Here is a 26,179-nt window from a genome sequence, read left to right on the forward strand (position 1 = left end):
CCTCATTTGGTCATTTCTGGAGTATTCAATTGAGGTTGACATCTGGTGACTGTGAAGGCCACAGATCATCTGACTCACACCACAAAGTTTGTTCTTGCTTGGCTGCCATATTGCTAAAACATCTGATGATACAGGTTGCTTTATATTTGATGATTTCTTCTCTTTTTCATGTAATTTTCAGTTCCTTTTGTGAGAGGGTCAACCTTGCAGGATACATAAAATATAAATGTTACAGCATCTGTATGCTGTAGTTAAAGAGGTTACAGTTTTTGTTCCCACAAGAGTCGTGATGAAAGATTTACTGGCATCTTACAAGGTCCTGAGCTGGCAAATTCCCAGAATGTCTTACATGGAAAATTTACTCTATAGCTGGCAGCTGTTACTATATGATGCTGGCATGAAACCCAGAAACAAAGGTTGATGACCAACGAAGGTGATGACTATTTTTTCCTTTATTCTTGCTTTTTCTAGGTCATTATAATTAGACAAAAAATATACTTATTATATTATATGTGCTATTGCATGAGCAGTTAATTTAACTTCCTGACACCAGTATTGATAATTCTGCCATCACATAGTCTATATAAAAAACTAAATATTCAGGTCTTTTGTTAATAATACTTGCAATCTTTGAGGGCAATCTTTTATCACTAAAAGACCAAAATGAACAGCAGAGCTGCGTCATCAAACACCACTAAATTTAGATTGAGATGATAAAAGATAAAAGATTAATAAATGAAGGGGGTAAAGAAAAGTGTTCAAAAAGAGAAGAAAGGACCGAAGGCAAGAAAGGCTGAGAGAAAGGAGCCAGAGAGAGACAGCAAGCAAGCAGAGAGGAAAAAGAAGCCTGTGTGTGTGTGTGTGTGTGTGTGTGTGTGTGTGTGTGTGTGTGTGCATGTGCTGGAGGTGTGCCAGGGAGCCTGCCAGCCAGCAAGGCTGAGCTGCAGGGCCCCTGCTGGGGGTGGAGGGTTCAGGCGAGCCCCCTGCCTTCGCCGGCCTACTGGAGCATGCTGGGAAAGAAAGAGGGAGGAGGGAGGGAGGGAGGGAGAGGGGGAAGGGAGTTACAGAGAGAGAGAGGGACCCCGAGAGGGAAAAGGAAGAGAAGATAGAGGGAAGGAGGTGGAGACAGACAGCCATGGGCGAAAGAGGAGGAGGAGGTGATGTTGTTGTAGGAAGAGAGGTAGAGAAGGTAAACCCAGAGCTGGAATGTGAGAGGAATGCAGGGAATGGAGGAGTTTTCCTCTGGCTGCAAGAGAAAAAGAGAGAAAGTGAGAGGTGGAGGAGGAGGAGTTGGGAGATCCTGGAGACCTGAGGCACTGCAAAACTCTCCTCTAATTTATTCCCTCCCTCGCTCCCTCACTCCTCTACTTTAACTCCTCCAGATCCAGATGTGTTAAGTGACTGTTTCACCAGGCACTCAGATCTGCTGCAGATATGAACACAACTGACTAATCATTCAGCCACACATATGTAAACCCCAGTGATCATTATTTAAAAGCACAGTTAATGTGTATTTTGTATGGTTTATGTTAAACATATAACCAGAATGACTCCATTAGTCTTTAAGGATTTGCTCTGACCAAGCAGCATTGATCAAAAGAGGAAAATAAGTCAGCTTTAGTTACTTTTCAGGTCAAGATTTTGCAAAAAAAACATGATACATTTAAAGTGATAACACATTTTTTTTAATGATACGTCATAACAGTATATTAAGTAGTTAAAATGAGCCCTCTGATGAGACAATTCAAAGCTGCTTACATAAATTAATTTATAATAATCCAATAATATATTTGGAATATAGTATAAAACATTGTGTGGGAGTGGGACCATTCTGCATAACAAGTACTTTTGTTTTTGATACTTTAAGTACATTTTGTAGAGTTTTAAATACAGGTGGAGTAATTTCACAGTTTGTTATTATAACTATTAGTACTTTTAGTTAAGTAAGGGGTCTGAATACTTATCCACCACTGGTTAGAAGACATTCTGTATGAGTGCTGATGTACGGTGTGTGTGCATGTGTCTTTCCTGTGATATTTCCTCAGCTACTTCTCACACCGTCTCCAGATTTCTGCATATTCTGCCTGAGATCTCTACATGTGCAACGCATCAACCTTTACAATCTCGCCTCGGCCCACTCACATTTCCTGGTTTGCTCTCTCACTCTGTTCTCTCCTCCTTTTGACTCACAGTTCAGTTACTTGATTGACATCACGGTTTATGATAAACAATATTTCCATGTACAGATTAGGTGTTATAGTGCACACAAGGACATGTAGGCTCTGTGAGAATATGATCTTTGAAACCTGCACAACCTGTAAAGGAAATCTTTTCTTTGTTTTAATTCAGTTACTTAATTAAATCTGTTAGTCTCACTGAGACCAAGATCTTCTTTTCAACAGTGGTGAAGGAAGTAAAATCTTTACTACTACACTGTAAAAAATGTCCGTTACTTAATACTGTTAAAAGTAAAATGGCCCTATGACTGTGATTTAAACTATTATCAAAATAGTTGCAGATTCATTTTCTGTCAATCAACTAGTAGTATTAGTTTTTCAAGTAAGTAAGTTTAATGGACAACAGATTTACAGTTTAGAAAAGTTATTTAATTCTATACAGACGTTTGGTTATTTTTTTAAATAAAATTCTTAAGAAACAAAATTGTGTCATCGGCGTAAAAACGGATGTTGAAGAATTGAAGAAACAGATGGAATTTTTTGTGAAATGCTGTGTAGTTGAACCTTTTCAGGCCTCCAAAAATTAGTCAATTTAACCATGTGAGAAGGAAAATATTAATCTTCGTTTGAACTCCACACAATGTATAGACTTGTACCCTTTGATGGGCGGTCCAAATTGGAATGGCTTTATACAAGGGGTCTCAAGTTTGAAGGTTTGGGAATCACTAAAATACCATGATGTGGCTGAAGGAGGTCAGGTATGATCACTAGAATGATCAATGATCAATGATCACTAGAAGTGGATTATGAAGCAAAATTTTGAAATGTGGCATTAAAGAAAATGTGAATTAGGGAAGTTTCCATCAACTGGTTTCAAGCTAAATAACAAAGCTGCATAAATGCACTTTGGTCAGAAGGTGGCAGTGTAATGTTTTGCTGCAGGCTAATTCATCAGTAAACAGTACAAGAAAAATAAATTTCGTGAGACAGAAAAAACAACAACAAAAAGAGGTTGCTAATCGGACAACATTGGCCACCCACAAGAGAAAATGAAGAGAAGTCTTCAGGAATTGGATTCAGTTGGGCAACCTGTTCTTTCATGTCAGCTCATGTTGGCCTGCAAAGTGGAAAAAGCTTCAGTCATGTGAGTTAAATGTTCGCTACATCAGAACTTATTCGGAAAAAACGTTTCCATCTCCCATTTAGCACATTGAATATTTTTTTTCGAAAAAGACAAAAAAACATCTCAAGAGAGCATCAAATCTTTTATGCACATTTTCATGAAAACATGAAATCACCAATTCTCAGATCTTTTTTGCATGTTACATGAACTGAAAGAAACAGAATGCAAAATGTAGGAAATAATCTCAATATAGAAATACCATTAACTGATGATCTTAGCCTAAATAGAAAGACATTATCCAGTAAGCATAGAGGTTGTAATCAATCTTTAAGCTTATTGGGGCCTGTGCATGTATTCATGTTTTTCTCTCTCTCTTTGTATCTCTTCATGTCTGTATTTTCCTCTCTTCCTCTCTATCTTGTTCTTCTCTGTTCATGTATTGGCACGACTGTGGAGCAGTATTGCCAGAGCTTCTGAACACAGCAGGGAGTCTCTGTTTTTTCCTCTTCCTCGCTCTCTGGGGGATTGGTGAGACATTCTCTTATTTGTCCTTTTTTATCTGTGTATGTATGTTGTGTGTTTTTATATGTGGGTTTTTTTCCTCCATGTGCGTGTTCCCCTGTGCAGCACTGGCAAAACAAAAGGCCCCCCACCTCCGTGTCTACAATCACTGTCTCTCTCATCATGACAATAATCCTTTTAGGAGAAAAAAAGGGAAAAAAGGGTGCAGGGATGGAAGGAAGGAGGAAAAAGGTGAGAGAAAGAGGACGAGTGGCGGGAGATGGAGATGAAGGACAATAAGGAAGAGGATATATGCAGCAGGAGAAAGGGAATTAGAGATCGTAATGAGAGATGCTAAGGAAAGTGGGAGGTGGCAGAGAGGTGAGGGGGAGGTGAGTAGTGTCAAGTGTCACATTTACACATGTGTGGGAGGAGAGGAGAGGGGGCGGGTGAGTGAGGGGGGTCACGGAGGTAGCATCACGCTGTATGTGGTGACAGGACAGTGTTACCACAAAAATCAATAGGACCTGTCTGCACTGTGTGTGTGTGTGTGTGTGTGTGTGTGTGTGTGTGTGTGTGTGTGTGTGTGTCCAGTGAGTCTGAGCTCTAATTGAAGTCCTGTGTAAGGGATGATTTCTAAATGTATTAACATTAATTTTCACCTCTCTAACATTGAACAGCCTGTTCTTTGGGTCTTTTATGTCCTTTTGTCTTTTGTTTTTTTTATCTTTTTTTTAGCTCAGGATGTAGAGAAGGAAGGCAAGAATACCTACTGGATTTAACATAAATTACATTTAACATTGGCTTCCAGTTCATCCAAACTCAACTGACCTGTATAATGTGATTACTAGATAATAATATTGTAGCAAGATACTTGGTGGAGGCTTTCGGCTATATTAATTTAGTAGCGGCGGCCCGTCGCTGCTAAATTATGCCCACCACTACTTCAGAAATTAATTTTTAATTCTGTAACAGTGACCATAGCAAGAGTTTTCACCGAACAATCTCCCACTCTCTCATTGTGGGGATGAGTGAATGGAACACTGCCGTCACTGACTTGAGATATCATAACAACCGTAACAGTGCAAGCACTCTGTTAGCATCACTGGAGTTTCTCAGTGAGGTTAGACTGTCTGTTAGAGCAAATGGCTAGCTAACGTTACTGGAAGAGAACAAAGCACACTGCGGACAGTCAGCCTCCACTTGTTTTCCCGTTGCGTGTATTTACTAAGCGTTACGGTAAGAACGTGTTAAACCCGCCATTAAAATAAAAGCAAACACATGAAGCTTTCAAAATAAGAGCACATGGATGTGTTAGCAGATTCCACCACAGAATTTACAAGATGACTGTCAAAATTAACCCTTATTCTCCTTTACAATAATTAATTCAAATATGCAATGATTAAGATGGAATAGTGGCACTAGAATGTGCAAGAGACACCAAATTTAGGCTTTCAGGGCAAAACATTTCTCCAGGTGAGCATGCCAATGGACCCCCTACTTTATTCGGGTCCCCCCATCATAGTCTCAGAAATCTCTGTGAGAAATATTGGTTCGAAAGCTTCTTTTGCAGTTCGACTTTCACTTTTTATACTTTCTAAATTGCTGATTGATATTTACAATTGTGCACCATCCAGGAGACAAATAACCCTTTACTCCCACTGCTGAAAAAAATCCTAGAGGAAACACTGTGGTGGTTGGTGGTCTGCACAGTCAGTACATCCTCCCCTTCTTATTCTTCTCCACCATTCTGGTTATCTTGCATATTAACATCTCCTGTTCCCCCCATCAGTTGTCTCCTTTGAATTCCCCTATCAGCCTGATCTGACCCTGTCTGAGCTGCTCCACATTCCCCCATCAATTCCCTAATAAATACAGGACACTTGAGGTTGATTTATGGCTGTGCGTTCGGCTGCTTTGGGACCAAATTAGGGTTGGCGGCAAAAACGCAAATCCTCCCATTGATTTTAATGTGGGTAGCACAGTTAGGCTGTGGCATTAGGAACTGAAGGGGATGCCCCCAAAAAGTAGTAGCCAGTGGCAAAAGTTGAAACAGAATCACGTTTTTTTTTTTCACTGATAACATTTTTCTGAAGCTAACAGTGTCAGCCGTCATAGAGACGGAAGACTACAATGACTGATGTAATATGCGACATACGCACTAATTTCGGAGCATTTTATGAACATAAAATGCTGATCTATGGGTCTCTGTGCGCCCCTTTTGGCCAACAAAGGAAATTTGTATGGCATGAACATTTTGAGAGAGACAGTGTGTGACAGCATGCAGAAAGTCACCAGATAAGTTGTATATCAGATATCAGTTTTCAGCACCTTAGGCAGACACGCCCCATGTTTCAGAACAAAATAAGAATTTTTTTCACTGTTTCAAATCCAAAGTTTTTACACTTTAATTTTCTGTGGTGTGGAAAACTCAGATTGCATATATATTTTTGCTTTCCCGGACTTTCAGTTTCCATGTTAGAGTTCCCTGAAAAGGTTGTTGGGCCCCTGAAAGAGTCCGTTACCTTACCTCACCCCCCTGAATCTGACAACTGTAAACTCGCCCTCTGACAAAGTAAAGTCAGTTTTGCTACACCTGCTCTCTCACCAGACTCCGCTTCTGGATCTGTATTCAGTTGTTATGACTCTCTTGTTACAGCCGAGCTCCTCTCCCTCTCTCGCTTCTTCCTCGCTTGTCGATCTTGCATTTTCAGCAGTTATGGAATGAAATATTGATAGATTTTCTTCAGGGAGACACTTCCCTATTGATGTAACAGTACACCAAGGACACAAAGCATGAAACATAAAATACACACACAAGGACACCGAGAGGGAAGAAAGAGGTAAAGGACTTCTACTGCTTGTAGAGTCGAGAGAAGCTTGCGGTCACGTGTGTGTGAATGTGTGTGAGGTTGATCAAACTGGTCTATTTGTCAGAAAAGCTCTGGAGAGACAGATTTCCTGTCAAAGAGAGAGTAAAGGGAGGGCAGAAAAGAGTTTTGATACAACATTTATTCATAACATACACATTTAACATTCATGCCATAACGGAGAATACTGAAACATAAATAGGAATAAAAAAAGAAAGAGAAAAACAGACATTCGCTTCAAAGTGTCTGACTTCTCTCCGTCTATTCTTTTTCTTCACGATCACTCAATTCTTTCTCCTATTTTTCCCCTCCTTCATTCCTCCTCGGCTTCTTCCCTCCCTCATCACCCTCCCTGCCATCCATCTCTCAGCCTCTGTTTAACTTTGACTCCCCCTCTTTTCTCCCTGCTTGTCACACACACACACATGCACGCACGCACGCACACACACACACACACACACACACACACACACTAAGCCATGCTGACACTTAAACTAAGTGCACTCACACACACCCTGTTCCCTTACTCCCTCCTCTTACCACCCACACAGAAACGAGGACACGTACAGGCCACAAAAGACACACACACACACACACACACACACTTTTACACGCACACACACATACACCAGGACCCCCCCCCCCCCCACGCACACACACACACACACACACACACACACAAAGTACTTTCAGCACTTTCTTCTTTACCATACTCAGCAAGATCAGATGTCAACTCAACTGACACAACACACACAGAGGCTGTATTTTTCTTTTCACCACGCTCTGTTTCCTCCTCCCTCTTATAGAATATATGCATTTTTAAAAACCCTCCCACACACACAGACACTCTCACACAGAGTGAGAAACGCCGCATGAACGGTTAACCTCGACACAAGAGTCATGAGAGAGGAAAGATGAAGAGACGCAGATATTTAGGGGGAATCAGAGAGAGGAGGTGTGGCCGTGACAGCGGGATTGAGGGTGAAGAAGAGCTGGAGAGGTTTAAAAGGAAGAAATTGGGAAGAAAAGCACACATTCATGATAGCCTAACCTTTCGCTACACATGTAAGCAAAGAGTATCTATTAGAGCATGCATGCAGGACACAAATGGCTCTGTATTCAACACAGACACACATAGAATGAAACATGAATAAATGATTTTCATGCACTGACAAAACCACTACGAGCCAAGACGCTCCCTCCCTCTCTCTCTCTCTCTCTCTCTCTCTCTCTCTCTCTCTCTCTCTCCCTCTCTCTCTCTGTCTCTCACATACACACACGTGCACTCAATGTGTGTTCACATGGTAGCACACGCGGTACACAACATGCACACACACATGCACACACACATGCACGTACAATTAAATGACATGCATATTTTCATGCAGGCAGCATGCAATGACACGGACATGAACATGCATGCAGAGGAACATGCTTCTCCTGTGCTGAGACTGTTTCGACATTACACACACACACACACACACTTGTCATATTCACATACACAATACATTGAAATGCACTACATAAACAATGTATGTATATAATACAGTCTGCTTTTACATGTCTGCATGCAGACTAATGCTAAGGCTTCTCTTTTAACTACTTCTTTTTACATTTTCTAAACAATCACATCAACACAGTCATAACATTTTTGCCATAATTAGCATAAAAAGAACAAATGAATTGCATGAAAAAGTTGCAACTATTGGTTGACTAATCGATTAGTCCATTTACAGAAAAATAAATGCCAACATTTGTGATAATTGATGAATGGTTAAAGTCATTTTTCATGCAAATATGGAACAAAAAATGTAAACTGCTTTTCTCTGTTTTATATCATATTAAACTAAATATTTTTGGGGTTTGGACTGACAAAACAAGACATTTAAATACCTCACTTTGGACTTTGAGAAACTGGGATGGACATTTTTATTTGCCATTTTCTGCCAGTTTATACATCAAACCATTTATTGATTAATCAAGAAAATGATCTGCATATTAATTGATCATGGAAATAATAGCTAGCTGCAGCCCTTTTGCACACATACACATGAAAATGCAGATTTTTAAAAAACTTGTAACATGAGTCCAGTTTATTACAACTTGGACCTAATTTTTGTATCACATGTTGAAAAACAGAGATATTTCAGAAGGGGGACCAAGTGTGCACACATCTAGGCAAAACTACCCAGGTGCAATAAAAAAAACCTTTACTACAGGGCACAAAGGAGGTCTGCACACTGTTAGGCTCCAGATAAATAGTTTATACCTGTTTCGATGCTGATCGATCTTGCAGATCGAAATGTTGCCTGCCTTGAAAAGAAAAAAAAAAGGAGGAATAAACTATTTATCTGGAGCCTAACAGTGTGCAGACCTCCTTTGTGCCTTACAATGAGGGATTATTACAACCGTTTCAGGTGCAATCACCTAAAGATTTACCTCCAAATAAAATGGTTTGGAACATTCGGCTAAACTGTGGGCTTGTTTACAACCTGTCCGATCACTCTACTGCTCTCATTTCTTGCCCTGAGCTCCGTTCCCGAATCAGTATTTGCTTCTGTGAGTAAAATGTTGTCATAAACATGTTCAAATGAAAGCAAACACACGTTATCCTATGTCCTCCTGCAGAGCATTACTCTGCTTCACATTATTATCCCTGCTTTCCTTCACCTTTAGGCTCTTATGCTATGCTGAAGCAGTTTAAGTGCCTTGCTCAAGGGCACAGTGGCTAGCCGGCCAGGCAGTGGCAAGTGGTTTTTATTCATCCGCCTGGTAGCCTTCCAGAGAAAACCGCACACCTTTAGGCAACCGCTGCCCCTGATATATATTTAAGTGCAGGCTGCCTTCAGCGACACACATGCGCGCATACACAGGGCAGCACGGCCACACACCATGTGTACGAGCCAGATTTGGCTCCGTCCTCATGTCTGCCATACGGTTGATTCCTCCCCACTGTGCACACCCTGCAGGCCAAACACACAGCTCTCCGTGTGTGTGTGTGTGTGTGTTTGTGTGTGTGTGTGTGTGTGTGTTTGTGTGAAAGTAGGAGGCAGAGCGACAGACCAGTAGAAAGAGAGAAGACGGAGCATGTTTTACCATCAAGCCATGTTTAAAAATACATTTTTAATGATGATTAAAAAAATAATTACATTGTTTTCACTCTCGAACTGTTAATACATTTTTTCCTGGCAGATTAAATTCAGCAGTATACTCCACACTAGCTGTAGATTAATGGACATGGATATGTTTGAGACTAGATTAGCGTTATATACTTTGGGTGCAACAAATTGATTTCCTTTCTTGGCGTGTGATTTGAGGGGACGCGAACGTGTCGTTTTCTGTGATTTTGATCTTGTGAAATGCTTAGTAAAGTGAATATTGCAGCAGAAAATCAACCTTCAAAGACTATTTAAGGCTCAGATTCCTTTTTAATATGCATGAGAGCTTTTTAACAAGACGCCATAGCTTTGAAAGATGACAGGGAGAGGGGTTGTAATCATTCTAATTTTCACACATATTTTTGACATTTGAAAACACGTCTTTCTGTATTTTGGACTTTCAGCCATACTGACATTTGTTAAAAAACCCTGGAAAAGTCCCTCTCAAAAACAAGGGACAAGAGGGGTGTTTCCTTAAAAAATTAGACTGTTAATGATGTTTAGCAGAAAGCTGAAGTAAGCAGCTGTCTCAGAGACCGCTCATTGTGATGCCAGTACAACCAGTCACACAGCACAGGTGTTGCTGTTAACCTGTATTGGTGCTGTCTGATGTCTTTGCCAGCATAAAATAGTGATTTGAGCGATAGATCACATGACTATTTGTTGGCCTTGCTTAACTGGTATTTATAAGCTGCAATCAAATAAATATTTTATACTTGAGACGTTTAAATATGTTCACAAAAACAACTGAAGTGCGAATTCAAGTTTATTTAAGTTAAGTTCAGGTGCAGAACATGATAGGGCAGTTTTGCCTTTTTTGTTAGAGTAGATGAACATAATGTTTTCACATGTAATCAGCATTTTCAGACTTAAAGGGCCAGCTAACCCCAAAATAAAAAAATATGTATTTTTTTCCCTCATCAATCTAGATTTTTTTGGCGTGAGTTGCCAAGTTGGAGATATTGGCTGTAGACATGTCTGCCTTCTCTGGAATATAATGGAACTTGATGGTTCTTCCATTGTGGTGCTCAAAATACACATAAGTCTACAGGTCTTGTTTTGATCAGTTTCATCAGGGAACAATTTATTTCTACAGCCGCCAACTGCTTCACCACACAGAAGGAAGCGTGCATCTACTCATCGACGAGATGCTCATGCTCGTGGTATTGCAAGATGTAAGTGTTGGGGGCGTCCTCCTTAGCTGAGCTGTAACGTTATCTCACTAACCCTGAGTTTCGACCAAAAACATCATGTCAGCATCCTGCTCGCATGACAACCGCATTCTGCGAATTTCAAAGGCTCGAGCAACCCAAACTTTCTGTGCAGTGTGTGTCAGTAAATGTACAGCATAGATTACTGTTTGCCTATGAATAAACAATGCAGCTCCTCAAGACCAAAGAAGTTCCTGTGCATTGCTTCCCAGCTGCTGGGCAGAAGTGAAGGGAGAGTTTTGGGGATTACAACCAGGAGCAGAGTGTGCTTTCTCTGCATGGAGCCAGAGAGCCTAGGTTGCAAAATGTATACATACATACATACAGTATACATGATCTCAGAGGCTTTTTATTGGCGTTTTGCGTTTACTCACGTATTGTCGACTTAAAAAAACAGACTTGAGAATAAATAAAAAGCTTCAGCTTGGGGTTATAGACGCAGCTGAGACTCAAGCCTGCACATAGCGAGTGAGCAAGATACACAAAACAAAAGCATATCTGTTGCCTGAGCCTGCAAGTGAAAAACATGTCTAATGTGCTTGCGGTCTAGACACAGGGTAATAGTTGAATACAGCTAGCTTACCTGAGCTGCAGGTGTAGTTCTGTAGAAAGAAAATAGTTCTGACGTGAAGCTGCTCATAACAAGGTCTGTAGATTATAGGATCATTTCGTTTTTCCATGTATTCATCTGGCATTTTAAGCACCACAAGTGGAGTGCCATCTAATTGTATTATATTTGACATATTTCACTATTAAATTAGGCAAATATCTCACACTAAAACAATCTAGATTGATAAATAGCACTACAGGTAAAAGGAATAATGCGTATTTTGGGATTTTGGGGTGAACTGTCTCTTTTAACTCATCTACATGACCTGTGTAAAGGTTATGAATTATTACACACCTCTCTCCATTACACACCTATCCATATATTTAGTTCACACATATTTTATGATAGCCTAATACACTAGAGGAATAACATAAATTAAAAGTATTTTTTTAATATATGCAGATCCCTGTGTAGCCAAAAGACAGCAGGACATGAGAAAAAAGATAGAGAGCAAAATCAAGATGCTTAGATACACAAATGTAGGAGAGAGGGAGAAGAAAGGAGGAGGAAAGAAGGAGAGAGTGAGGGTGGATAGACAGCAGTCTCTGTGAACCTGCATAGACAAGCTCTGTCAGGCTGCTTTGGTGAGAGAGAGGGAGAGAAAGCAAGGATGTTTTGACAGCTCGGAGCCATCACAGCAGCAGAAGGCAGGCTGAGCGCGTGTATGTATCTGTGGGTGCAGGTGTGTGTGTGTCCGTGCACGTACTGTATTTGTGTGTGTGGTGTGTGTGTGCCTGCATGCACACAAAAGACTAAAGGCAGAGACAGACAGTGACGCTTCTTCTGATTCAGAGACAAAGAGGGAAAAAGGAAGTCTAGCACAGAGCCAGGATGAAGGACAAATAATAAAAAAAAGATGTGAGACTGTATCTGTGTGTGGTGTATATAAATATGGTGTATACATATTGATATGTGTCAGGGGGTCTGCCACCAGGTCCCATCATGCTTCACTCCGGTCACGAAAAGTAAAACCTCATTAGGAGCTGCTGATGAGCTCATAATGTGTCCGGACTGTTTTAAAAGCATTTTTCACATTATTTCCTCTCGCTTTCATCATTGTGAAGAGGGAACAAGCATGCAGAGTTTTTATCAGCCTCGCCCCGATTCACCTTCACACAGTCACACTGGGAGCTGCCCTGAACAAACACAATCTTCTGCAGCTGCCACTGAGCAGCTCAGGAGCAGTTGGAGGTGAGGTGTCTTGCTAAAGGGCACCTTGACTTGACTGTCAGTTTTTTTTTCATGTGAAATAGGGGAGAGTCATTCACATGACCGGCATTTTCCCAAGCCAGTCTGGAGGTCTGCACCACTGACCCTCCAGTCACAAACCTGCCACAGCTGGCTGCTGCCTTTAGGCTACTGTTGCTGCAGCTGTCTGGTCATTGACAGCCAATATTTTGTGACCTTAAAGCTTTGGAAACAGCAAAACGTCTTTGTGAAAATGCTGAGCAATTAAATTAAACATGTAATAACTGACCCTTTGAACTCTTGTGGGCCGTGGAAGCAAGTTGCACATGAAAAGTCTGGTGAGCAAACTGCTACGACTAGCAGACAGGTAGCAGCAGTAGCAATCAGTTGAGTTCAGTCGAGTCCAATATTCAATCTCCTTTTAGCTCTGTCTTTGGTCTCCACCTACTCCTGAGGGGAATATTCAGAGATAGATATCAGTAGCCTGTTGCACCAGCTGTGTGGAAGTTCTCTCTTAATTAAAGTCGATGCTAAATGATACATTCAAACCAAGCCCAGAGGAAGAGTGCTGGGTGTTGATGCTTAATGGACATAGCGGTAAAATGATGGAATTTCAACGTCCGGGTGTGTTATGTGATGCCATTGGGCCCATAAAGACTTTTCCCATAGATGAACATCGGTAAAGGATGTTGAAATTACTAATTTCAATAACAGAATTCGATCCATTCAATAGGATAACATTTGGAAAGTCTAGAAGAGCAGTAAGATAAAATCGATTATTTCATATTCGTGTTAGCGGAGCACTAAACCAAAAAGTAGCCTGCTCTGCTAGCAGCATAAGATCTGAGTTGTTGTTGTTGTTGTTGTTGTTGTTTTTTGAAAGATCAGGGTATTTTTTTGGAAAGATCTGTTTGTTTGTTTTTTAAGATCTGGGTATTTTTTATGCACAGAAGAACATTTTTTGGCATCATCACTGAGCAACTTTCAAAGAGAATAAATAGAGTATCCAGTTCTTTTTAAACATCCATGGTTAAATCAAGTTAGTCTTATGTTTGGTTGCATCACAGAGGTGTGAGATTCATATTAGCATAGACACCTATGGTGTCCAAAGTAGTCATAATATTAGACGTGTTTCCATGAAAGTCAAATCAATGATGTTTCCATCAAAAGGTTTAGATCGAATAAACAAAGCTGCATAAACGTACTTTGGTCAGAAGATGGCAGTGTCATGTATTTCTGTAGGCTAATCTGTCAGTAAACAGTAGAAGAAGAAGAAAGTGTGTGAGAAAGAAAACAGTAGAAGAGATTGAGCAAGAAATAAAAAAATAAAAAAATAGGTTGCTACGACACCAAGTGATGGGACAGTCAACTATAGCATAGAGAATTTACCCTATTATTGAGTAGATACAATTGTAACATTGTGACAAACATAAAGATAGCCTGTGCTGGCCAACTGTTATAATTGTACAAAGTTAAGTAAACTGGGGCTATACCTTCAATGTGACTGACGAGTCCTCGGGGCAGCACTACTTCTTCGTCCTCTGATGTCGGACTGATGACAGACTGGACGCTACAGTAACTCACTATCGCCTTTCAAGGAACAAGTGGTATTACAAGACAGGACGGGCCGGGGCTAGCTGGTTTTAGTTAATCTTCATTTAATTTCTCGTTTAATATAAATATGCTGATCACAGTCACTTTAAATTTAAGTTTAGCTTCATCCAAGCTAAACTGATCTCTGTGACATCTAAAACACACACGGTTACATGTGGCAGTTTATGAAAAACCAAACAATTTCCTCAATTTCCGGAGAAGCAGACTAGATTTATTTATCAGGTTTGTACAAGACAGTGAGTTTTTTACTGACAGTCTGTCTCATACATTCTCATTGTTTCTCCTGCCTTTGCCAGACAGCCAATGCACATGAGCAAATAGGCAGAGTGTTTGACAAGTGTGTGTGTGTGTGTGTGTGTGTGCGTGTATGTGTGTGTGTGTGTGTGTGTCAGATAGAAGACGGTTGTCATTTTAAGGGGCGAAATGATAGGAGGATTGCGTGTGTGTCTGTGTGTGCATGCTTGCATGTGTGTTAACAATGTACCCTCGTGTCCCCTGTGTCAAAGCCCGGCTAAATCAAGTCAACCATGCTGCGTCTGTGTGTGTGTGTGAGTGTGTGTGTGTGTGTGTGTGTGTGTGTGTGTGTGTGTGTGTGTGGGTGTGTGTGTCTGTCAGAGTGTATGTGCCAGGCCAGATCAATATGAACTAATCAATGGGAGAAGACAGCTAGAAGGACCTTGGGGACGTCAGATACACACCTGGTGTACACACACACACACACACACACACACACACACACACACACACACACACACACACTGCCTTCTTTGTATTCCACCCTCACTTTCTCTTTTTATCTTCTCTCACTCCACCTCCCATGTCTCTTTCTCCATGCCTCTCTCTTTTCCTCTATTCGTCTGTTTTTTAAGTCTCTTTCTCACACGAACACACTAATTATCTCACTCGTTTCTTCTTCACTCCCTTAAGGCTACAATCAGATATATCACTGACTAATTTTCTTGCTCGTTCTGCATCCTTCCTTTGCTTCTGCTCTCTGCATCAGGTTTGTTTCGTCTGTTTGAATGGTGGAGGCCGGTTGCATGAGGGACTGAGCTCACGCTTCTCGGGTCAGGTCTTTCCAACCACGACTCAGTATTAGAGACACGCTGCGTTCAAGCAGCAAACAAACCCGGTACTGCAGGGGTTGTTGTTGTTTTTTTTAAGTCTGATCACATCTGTCGAAGCACCAGTGGAAAGATGAGGTCTTTGCCACTCCATGGAAAGTTCAGCTGCTGGCACGAGTGCAGCCTTTAGCACACGTGCTGCACTTAATGTATGCTGTGTTCTCAAAATGCTTTTCGGAAATTAAAACACATGTATGGGATGAAGGAAAGGCTGTAATAATAATACTACATCAAAAAACATCTGCTTCAGTTTTCATGGTTTAAATTCTCTTTTATGAGGTCTATTCAACTGTTGAGAATTTCTCTTTTTAGAGCTTTTTATTTTTATTTTTTAGCGTTTTTTTTTTTTTTCTTGGATCATGTTACTGACAGAGCATAACCTGATTGGACATTTTGAAAGGTTTTTTTATCTTGAATTTTCTAAATGTTGCCAATAAGTTTTTGCTCATTGTATTCTTGAAAATTTTGGATCTGAAAGTGATTACATATGACATTTCTTTAAAAAAATCTAAAAATTAAAATAAAAAAAAATTTAAAGAAAGAAAGAAAGAAATTTGAGCAACTTTGAGTTTATTATAAGTATACCTCACAACTTGAAATTTCTATCATTAAATCAAAAAATTAAAAAATACATGAAGTAAAACCAAGTTTTGAAAATGGTTAAATTTTAACCTCGTTCACACTACACAATGTGCAGCTGAGGGGGGCTTACTGTATGTGTTGCATTTGCAGCACAGAACAAAGTTGTCGTTGCAGCGAGAGGAAGCAGGCTATAAATAGTAAAGACGAGTGGAAACTGGCTGTTTTGTGAACATGTGTACCAAAGACAACATGAACAACTAGGGGAGGTAGGGAGTAGTAGAAAGTAGTCTTGCGTGTGTTTTCGTGACTAAGCATTGTTTGAAAACCTGAAATTCTCATCAGGGATTCTTCCCAGTGAAAGATCTTTCACTGGTCAGCCATGAAAACCACAACCTCTTCAATACTACTATAGATATAAGACAGCAAGCTGTGTAGTGTGAACAGTACAGCGATTTGAAGACTTTGAAAGTCGTGTAGTGTGAGAACAATACATTAGGAATTTTGCAAAAAGAAGAATTTGACCTACTGTACTTTAGAGAAAGACTTTTCTTGGTCAAAAACATGTTTTTGCTCTTCTCCAGACGGTGATAGACAGATGGGTCATCCAATCACCTGCCAAGTATGTTTTGAAAGTCCTGGCCCTTTTCAAAGCAGTTGCCAATAATGCCTTCTCAGATGGTTTTGAGTAAAAGATCGTCAGGTTACCTCTTTTGCTGAACTTGAAAAATCCAGCATGAAAATGGAAATAATGCAGACCATAACGACACATTTTCCAACATGAGTTTGTCTCCTCAACCCTGTGCCATAGACTTCTGACAGATCTTCAAACATAAAAGCCAATCAGAAAACTGGACCCTATTTTTGCACGAGTGTAAATCCAGCTTCTGCCAAATCCTGAATTGGCAGCCTGGTTATCAGCAGGCACACCACAGCTCTGGTGGGTCTGAGGCACTTTCAGTTCAATTCACTCAACATGCAAATTGAAACTGTAATTCATTTACTGGCAGATAAGAGCGCTACTCTGTCTCAATAATGCCTTTATAGATTGAATATTAAATAACCTTTTGATGGGGATTTTCTTATGGTTTGAATGTCCACTTCCTGGGTTAATTGGATTGAACGGAAAATGACCCGACTCTCGGCTCAATCAAATCCAGTGCAGGTGCGAACAAGTTCAGACCTTCCATTTATTCATCAGCATATATCAATTTATTTATATAGTTTGTCTAAAAGGAGAACATATGAAATAATACTGTTTTCACGGCAAATACTTTTGTCCCCGCAGCTTTCTGTTTTATTTACGGTCGTGTATAATTACTCATAAATTAAATGACTAATTTCATGAAAAGTAATAATTCAAAGAAGTACAGTTTGTGACAGTTTTGTTCATCTGACTTTCACAATTTCACATGAGCACGGTTGGGGCTGTTAAAAACATGATATTGGGGATATATTATGGCTCCAAAGATTATTAAAATATCTGATGGAACCTAATCAAATTTTGGCAAATTTTGACATAGACATTTTTCTTACAGGAGAAAGCCATGCTGAATTTTCAGTTTTAAATATAATTTGTATGCAAAAATATATATAAATTATAACAACACTGCAACTATTGAGTTGTGAGCATGCTGTGTCTAAGCTTCACTTTTAATTTCAATATCCATGGCAGCAGTTGACTGACATTTGAGAGCTGGCATTGGGACCATAGACCATGTATAAAAAGATGAATGATACATAAGCTTCAATTTCAATTTCCATGGTAGCAGGGACAATTGACTGTATATAAAGTTATATGATTCACTCTCTCCCACTGTACAAAATAAAGCCAAAATATCCTGGATACAGATGCTCCCATCTTGTGCCGGTGATGTCATTTGAGTCCATGCAGTAGTGATTGGACGGTGGAGCTGCGAGGTCCCGCCCATTCACCCCCCACAACCATTCTTCTACAACCCTTTTTATAGCACCAAATGACAAAGTAAAACCAAATTTATCAGAAAAAATGAACACATAAACATAAACCAACATGAAAACTACTGACAGAAACCATTCTTGGGAAAGATTTATTTGACTTTGAGTTATATAGTAAATAACAGTTTTTAATTTGGCTTATGTTCCATCCACTTATATGGAGTGGGCGGGATTTATGACCTATACTGCTGCCAGCCACCAGGTGGCAATTGAGATGTTCAGGCTTCACTCTTCGGGAGCTGTTCGTCCATCTTTATATATAGTCTATGGTTGGGAGTGGAGCACGCCACAGCACTGTATAGCCTACAGAAGATGATACAAGACAGTTTTTTACCCTTTCTCAACAAGGACACAAACATTTGTTTTCCATTCTGAAAGTAGAAGCCAGCAAGCTAGGCAGCAGCTACTATGGATCCCAATGCAGTTCAAGATTGAGCCTTGAGTCCTTCTGGCTTAACGTTAACATTAAAAAACATATGGAGGGATGTTTTCTAAACTAGCTGGTTAGCTCAGGTTGGAAGTCATTGGGTGATCAACACCCTGCCAGTGCAGTTGAGGAACATATGTTTTGTTCAATTTATTGTGGATTGGTGGGATAATGGTAAAGGATTTTGATTAGGTAGCAAAACTAACGTCTAATGGGTGATGGTAACTTTAGGGTTAGGGTAAGGTTTAAGGTTTACTTGTCTCATGTAGGTTTAATCATGGTTAACATTTTTTTTCTGAATTCTACAGCTTCGATTGGCTAGCTTCATCCAAAGGTGATAAGAACACCCAATGCAGTGACACAACACTGTGTGATGTAGGACAAAAGGCTCTGTGCTGACCAATCCCAGTGTTGCAGGGCATGGTTTGTTCAGAACTGCTGTGGGATCCATAACACCACCTCTTTTATGGGTCTGCTTGTAGTGAAGACAAATGATCGGTCTGTTTAAACTCACACAAAGTAACCAACTTGGATAGAGGAGAGAGAGTAGGCTAGTTGTTATTCCCTGCTTCAAGTGTTCTAAGTTGTGCTGTGTCTCTTGGTTATAATCTTCGCATGTAGCTCTCATCAATATAACAAATCAGCTCAAAATGCTAAGCTATTTCTTAAACATCTTTGATAAGCCAGTGGCCCACAACAAGTGATAGATGCTGCATCATCATCATCAAATATTTGTTTTATTTTCATTGTGGGGTTTGGTTGTTGGTTGAAGCAACTCTGAGGGTCTAGTTAGGAATCCAACTTCATCCTCTGTCTCATGCTCCTTCCACCTGCTCTTTTTCATTCCTCCTCACTGTTGCCCTCCAAACACTCCTAACATCTACACACACAAAAAGCCCTGAAAAAATCCTCCTTGTTAGCGTGTTGAAATCTCTCTGTTCGAATGCGCGGAGTTTCCTGTCAAACATGTGATAAAACTCCACTCGACTGTTGCTGCAGTTTTCTGTCTCCCTTTCTGCCCATTTCCCCTGTTTGAGAAAAGCGTGACAAATTTTACACAGAGTGAGAGAGAAAGAAAAAGTTTCTCTTTATTGATGCTTGAATGACAAGCTGAACTGACAGGAAGGTACAGAGAGCCAGCAGAGAGGCACAGACACCGCCGAGTGTCTACACACATGCATTATGCACATACACTTTCAATCACACCTGCACAGACAGGAAGACAAGCACACACAAGCGCACCACACCTCCCACGCTACCAAAACACTGTCTCACCTGACAAATTAGAATGGGTGCGAGCCCGCCGGTTTTTGACATTGCAGGTATCTGTCACATTTCTGTCAGAGCTTCACGTGGTTTCACATCGAGACAAAGAAACCCAAAAAGAACCCACATGTCATCCCCTCCTCTCTCTCTCTCTCTTTCCTGTCCATCCTCTCCTGTCTTTCTCCGCTGGGTACTGTCGGATGAAGCAGGAATATGGAGCAGAAGTCAACATCACATGCTGCATAATTCTCAGTCTCCCATTGTAATTGCTGAGGCTTTTATAAAAGATTCAGCAACAACATGCATGGTTTGATTGTGAATGAAGCGCAGTCTTATGGCTTCAAATTAAAGATTTATTGTGTTGTTTTCTCATCCAATCTGCTGGATCCAACATTGATCACGCAAAACTGCACAGAACAGCTCGTGCCATGTGTATAAAATGTGAAGATTTGAGCATCATGGCTCATAATAACAGCACAAATGCTAAAGAAAAAAAGCAACTCTGTGGCTAATACAGAATGCAATCTCTGGGCCTAATATAGCTGTGATGTTGGCGTGCGACATAGTGGATGGATTAATATCTGCGTTTGTTGCCTAATGAGCAAAAGGCCTAAAGCAGTAAATGACCTGATAAAATAATAAGCAGTTGAACACCCAGAGGAGCTCATGAGTGAGGGGATCTCCGGTCTAGAGGCTGGAAAATGCAGCAAAGTAGTGCTGAAACAATTATATTTTGATTGGTAATTAATCAGTCGTTACCATGTAAAAATGCTTCTCAAAGCAACATGAGGATTTTTAAGTCTTATTTTTTTAATAACATTGTAAAAGGTCATAAAATTGGATTGGATTTTGAAAATAATCAATTGTAGACATCGTTTTGTGGTCATTTATTTTGTGATGTTGTTTTTAGCCACACTAGCAGTGTGACTCTAGGGATGGCAATGTCTGTCAGTTGGTCCACTAATTTGGCAGAGAATAGAATATCTTATTAAATGTTTTAATGAATAACAACTATCTTAGTCCACTGAGAATGAAGCCTACTGACTTTGACGATCCTAGCGCTACCAGGAGGTTGTCTCTGTAAGCTTTCAGTGAAATGCCTCAACAGCTATTGGATGGATTGTCATTAAATTTGCTCCACATATTCATGTCCCCCTCAGAGTAAATTGTTTAAATTTTGTGACTTTTGATCTTCCAAAATACCAAGATCTTTTGAAAATCTTTCAGGTTTCAAAATGGTAGTCCACAAACGAATTGTACCAACTGGTAACGCCAAGTTAGCTTTGTGAACCTATTTTATACAGTCTGTGGCTACTGCACTAGACTAAATTGATTATTATAAACATTAACCAGCTTAACATAAGCATCTTAGCATTGCCATTGTGAGCATGTTAGCATGATGTTAGCAAATAGCTCAAAGAATGTGCACCGTAACACTATTTTCTAATAATTAATGGGCTGAACTATTAATAAACTGATTAAAAAGCAAGTATCAGATTATAGCGTTGAAATAATATGTTGGTTACCATATTAGCTGCCAGCTAAACATAAAAGTGTTGCATTACGTTAGCATTTAGCTCAAAGAATGTGCTCAAAAGCAGTGTACAGCTCCAAAGAGCTGATAGCATGGCTGTAGACTCGTCATCTTGTTTCACCTTTTTGTAAGATTAAAAGGATTTCACTCCTTTTAAAATCTTTTTAGCAAAAAAGTAATTATCAGATGTATTGGTAGTTTTCCTAATATGTTGGTTACCATATTACAAGCTAAAGGAGCTAAACATAGGCAGGCTAGCATTGTGGATGTGAGCATGTCAGCATGACTTTAGCATTTAGCTCAAAACACCAATGTGCCTTTATAGTGTTCAGACCCAAAGTGCTGCTAGCATAGCTGAAGACAACACTATCTTCAAATATTTATTAGATTAAAATAGTAAAAAAATAGTTAACTTTTAATAGAGCAATCAAAAAAGCATTGATCAGATGTATTGTATAGTGAATTGTGAATTGGTAGCGTTCAAATAATATGTTGGTGAACGTGGTAGTCAGCTACAGAAGGAGAACAATGTTGCATACTGCAGTTAAAACCGCAGCCCCATTGCTGGCCAGGACTGTTCTTGTAGAGAACGAACTATTTGTAATCCACCTCTCTTTCTTCTTCAGAGAAAAAAGTCATCAATAATTAATCACTTAGGGGTCGGATGATGTCATTGTTCCTCCTTTCGCTGCAAAGTTAGACTTTCTGAAATGGAAAGAATTATTTCTGACCTTCGCCTAAATTCTTACCTTTGTAGAAAAGCAGCTCATTACTTTCTGAGGAATGTGCCGCAGAGGTGTGTGTGTGCCTGGTGTCCAACTGAAAATAATTAGCTGGTCTGTTGGGCAGCGGAGTCTCAGAGAGGCAGAAGCAGGATTTATGCATAAACTTTTAATATGTGTATGGGAGTGTTGTGCCAACCATTGTTGAATTTTAGGCAGATTTCTGTATTTTGGAAGAGTTTGGTGAGTGCGTGTGCATGTGTGCGTGTGTGTCTGTTTGTCTGTGTGTATGTGTGTGTGTGTGTGTGAGTGTGCCCAGACGGTATTTTAACATGGCTAGCCGACTTTTAGCAGCCCACAGTTAAACAGTGACTCACAGATTCCTCTCTCTCCCTCGCCCTCTCTTTCTCACTAACCTCATCTGTCTCTCTCTCTCTATTCTTTTTCCTTTCTCTTCCTTTTTTTTAAACACTTTCCCTGTTTTTCTCCTTCTTTCCCTGCCTTTCACACCTCTTCTCTTCTGTGTCTCTCCAGGTTGGTTGCTGACCATAGCAGACTTCAGGACAGGGGTGCTTTTTTTCCTCTACTCCTCCCTCCTCTTTCCGCTGACTGTGCCAGCTGTAAACCCAGTAAGTTACAATATGACCATACCATGTTTCTACTCTGAACAATATGCACATCCTGCCATGATTATAGTGGTGTTTTTATAGTCTTATTTAAATAGAAAACTTGAATCGCCTTTCCTTTTTATTGGGTTTCATATCCCAAAATAATCATAGACTCTAATCACTCATTTTATACAGACAAAAAAGTCTAGTTTTGTCCCAATTGCCTGGGGTGAAAAAAATCCCTCAAACTGTCTGGCTTTGTCTGGCTTCAGGAGGGAAAGATGAATGGTAATAAGGCTTTAAATTCCTCTTCTATACATAATCAGGAAATACAGTTCACACACATGTAGGAACACTTGTGCGGGGAAGGTCGTTTTAACATTAGAGGCGTCCAAATCAAAAGCAACGCCAAATGTTCTTGACTGGAGCTGCTGATAAAAAAGTTTCCTAACACACACACACACACACACACACACACACACAGCCCCCGAGGGCCCCTGGGACTTCAAAGAGCCGTCTACTGTACCTCAGCGACACCTCAACACCAGGTGCCGCTGAGAGGAGGAAGGAGGGGTAGAAATGGAAATGGTGAGGGGGGAGACGGAGAAAGAGGGGAGAGATGTGGAGGGAGAGGGAGGCCATGGGCATGAAAGGAAGGAGAGTAAAATAAAGTTAGAGGTGAAGAGTACCGAGTGAAGTACTGAGAAAGAGAAGATCGAAAAGAGTTGGAAGTAAGCAGGTGGAGATGAAGAGACAGGAAGGAAAAGCTTCAAAATGAGGAAGAAACAAGCTGAGAAGAAAAAGAAGACTGGGATGAAAGGAGAGCAGATAGACAGGCAAAGACCTATAACAGGCCAGAAAGACAGACAGACAGACAGACAGACAGAGAGACAGACAGGCAGACCGACCACGCAGCAGACACAGAGCTGCAGCCAAAGACAGAGACAGAGACATGTGGGGGAGGGCAGTAACACTCTGCTGCTAATACCCCTGCTGCTTTGTTGTGAAGAACCCCAGTTCCCCTTTTAATGGTGAACGATTCCTTTAATGATAGCAGTAAAACACACTCTCTTTCGCACACACACACACATATACACACATACACTGATCTTCCTCTCAGCCTGACAGGAAATGTGGTTCAGAGCACAACGCAACGAGTCACAGTTCAACTTTTACAACTTATGGGCCCGGCGCACACTCACTCACACACCAAAGTTCAACTGCAAAAAGCAGCATTTATAGCATGAAACACTTTTGTTACACATGTTAGTGACCTATATGGGGCAGAAATGTGGGCCTTTGTCTAATTTGGGTGCCTGTAAGCTTTTGAATTAACTTGTTTGGAAGCTGTCAATCACGCAGACAGGCAGGATACGTGGGTTTGAAGAGTGAATTGCACTGAGAGCGAGATATATTCTTTACATAAAGCCATTTGGTGAGCGCTTTGATCCCTGCTGCCTTACACTGCACACATTTTTGCATGGCTGCCACAGTGAAACATTTGAGTTACACAGAAAAAAAACGAATTCCTGAACCTGCCCGCGTTAGTGCCTTGCTCAAGCTGTTGGGGAATTCACATACACAAAACACTCATCGACAAAAACATGTTTTGACTTGCTGGTCAGTATATAGACTTCTATATATTTGATCATCTCTACAACCAACTGCAACCATTCTTTAGCTGTAAGAATCAATCCCCCAATCAACTGGAGAAGCTGAGTGTGTATTAAAGGAATAGTTTGACATATGTCTTGCTGAGAGACTGATTACTCTCTAATCTGTACCTGTATCTGTCATAATGAAGCTAGAGCAAGCATAAAATGAACAACAAACCACAAGTTGCAGTTCTACCTGTAAGTTCTGTGCTTGACTATTCTTGGCTAGCAGCAGTCACTTCCTGAAGTCATCACCATGATGTCGGGTGGCAAGAGAGGTTTTTGTAGTTTTTGTACTGATTAAACAAACAAGATATGACTTGTTAATCATAGACTGTATAAAGGAAGTAGACATAGACATGGACTGACTCTTGGAAGCCTTGAGTTTGCATATTGAGTTAGCATTTTGGCATTTTTTCAGAGGTGACTTTATTTTGACGAGAGTGTGGAGCTAAGTTATCAGCTACTATCTATCTATCTATCTATCTATCTATCTATCTATCTATCTAGCTGATAACTTAGGACTCCTTAGATTGTCTTTAAGCACAACTGAGCGCTGAACAAGATATTTTCAGGCAACCAAAATGTTAGAATTAATGACAAAAAAAACCACTGAGAACCAAAAACCTGAAGCATATCCTGCTTTATCACCTGTTTTACTCTAAGTGGGACCGTGATTTACAAAATGAACATCGTGCTGTTTTGAAGAAGACTTGAAACTAGCGACTGAGACTGTAATAGGGTTCGTAAGGTCATGAAAAAACTGGAAAAGTTATGGAAATTGAAAATGCAATTTCTAGGTCCTTGAAAAGTTATTGAAAAATAAAATCCTCTGTAAGGTCTTGGAAAAGTCAATGAAATATTGCTGGATAATATTTAGAATGTGTAAAATAGGCTTATTAAAAATAATTTAATAATCCCTATACTGTAGTTTTAGGAGTACGTTTGTTACCTTTAATTGTCGGTTCCAGCTATTTTTAGAGCTTCGGAGCAGAGCCGTAAGCTGCTCAGAGCTATGCTATCTTAGCTTAATCGCCTAGCAACAGTTTTCGACCGTGATCACATATGCGACGGATTCAACACGGGAGGCAACTGTGGCCACCGTCACTAACTGTGCACAACGTCAGCAGCTGATCATAAACAAAGCAGCATGGCTAATTATAATAATAAACATAGTGATTGTGAATTAACCAGCATAGCTAACTGTACACAGAGTGTCCGGTAATTGTTGTAAACAAACAGAGATCGCTAAGTGAACACCTCCTGCAGCAGCAGCACATACACACTGTACTGCTACAGAGCTAACTGTTAGCCTGTTAGCTATTAATGGCCCGTGGCTCGTTAACAAACAAAAGGAAAGTAAACTGAGAGAAGCTGTGAAGGTGCTCTCAGCAGTCAGAATATATAAAAGGTTTACTTGAAATAATAAGGAAAATAAAAACATGTAATGAAAAGTTGTGTAGATGCTTGATTATTTTAAAGAGTAAAGACAAGCTTTGCAAAAATAAAATTAAAATTGAAAAGACTGAAAAAAATGCAATAGATACAATAGAACCGCTGTTTAAAATCCTCCTCCTGTAAAACATTGTTAGTTGAGCATTTAAATGTGATGGCTGCATTTGGTGCTGAACTCTTATGCATTAGTATTTCTTAAGCAGGTGTCAAGTAACCTGGAACATGTTTCAAACACTGCACGTGACTTGGCTGTAGCGCGAATACAATTTTCATTTTTTTTTTACTTTAATCCACGTAAATGTGTGTTAATAAGAATTCAAGTTGCAATTAAAACATAGCAAGGTGTATCAAAATGTGTCTGTGGTTTGATTTAGAGGCAC

The 26,179-nt window shown here is 40.2% G+C and overlaps 1 protein-coding gene across 3 annotated transcripts in view; it reads left to right on the top strand.

The window, feature by feature from the left end:
* The window catches only part of wnt5b (wingless-type MMTV integration site family, member 5b), a 107,297-nt gene that overhangs the window by 32,593 nt on the left and 48,525 nt on the right, over positions 1-26,179 (top strand). For 2 of the 3 annotated variants that reach the window (XM_059325660.1, XM_059325661.1), the window contains exon 2: positions 22,616-22,710. The exons of the other annotated variant lie outside the window; for it this stretch is intronic. The gene's annotated coding sequence lies outside the window, so the exon portion shown is untranslated. The remainder of the gene's footprint in view (positions 1-22,615; positions 22,711-26,179) is intronic. 3 annotated transcript variants of the gene reach the window in all.

Source organism: Centropristis striata, chromosome 22 (genome assembly GCF_030273125.1).
Source record: "Centropristis striata isolate RG_2023a ecotype Rhode Island chromosome 22, C.striata_1.0, whole genome shotgun sequence".
Taxonomy (NCBI): Eukaryota; Metazoa; Chordata; class Actinopteri; order Perciformes; family Serranidae; genus Centropristis; species Centropristis striata.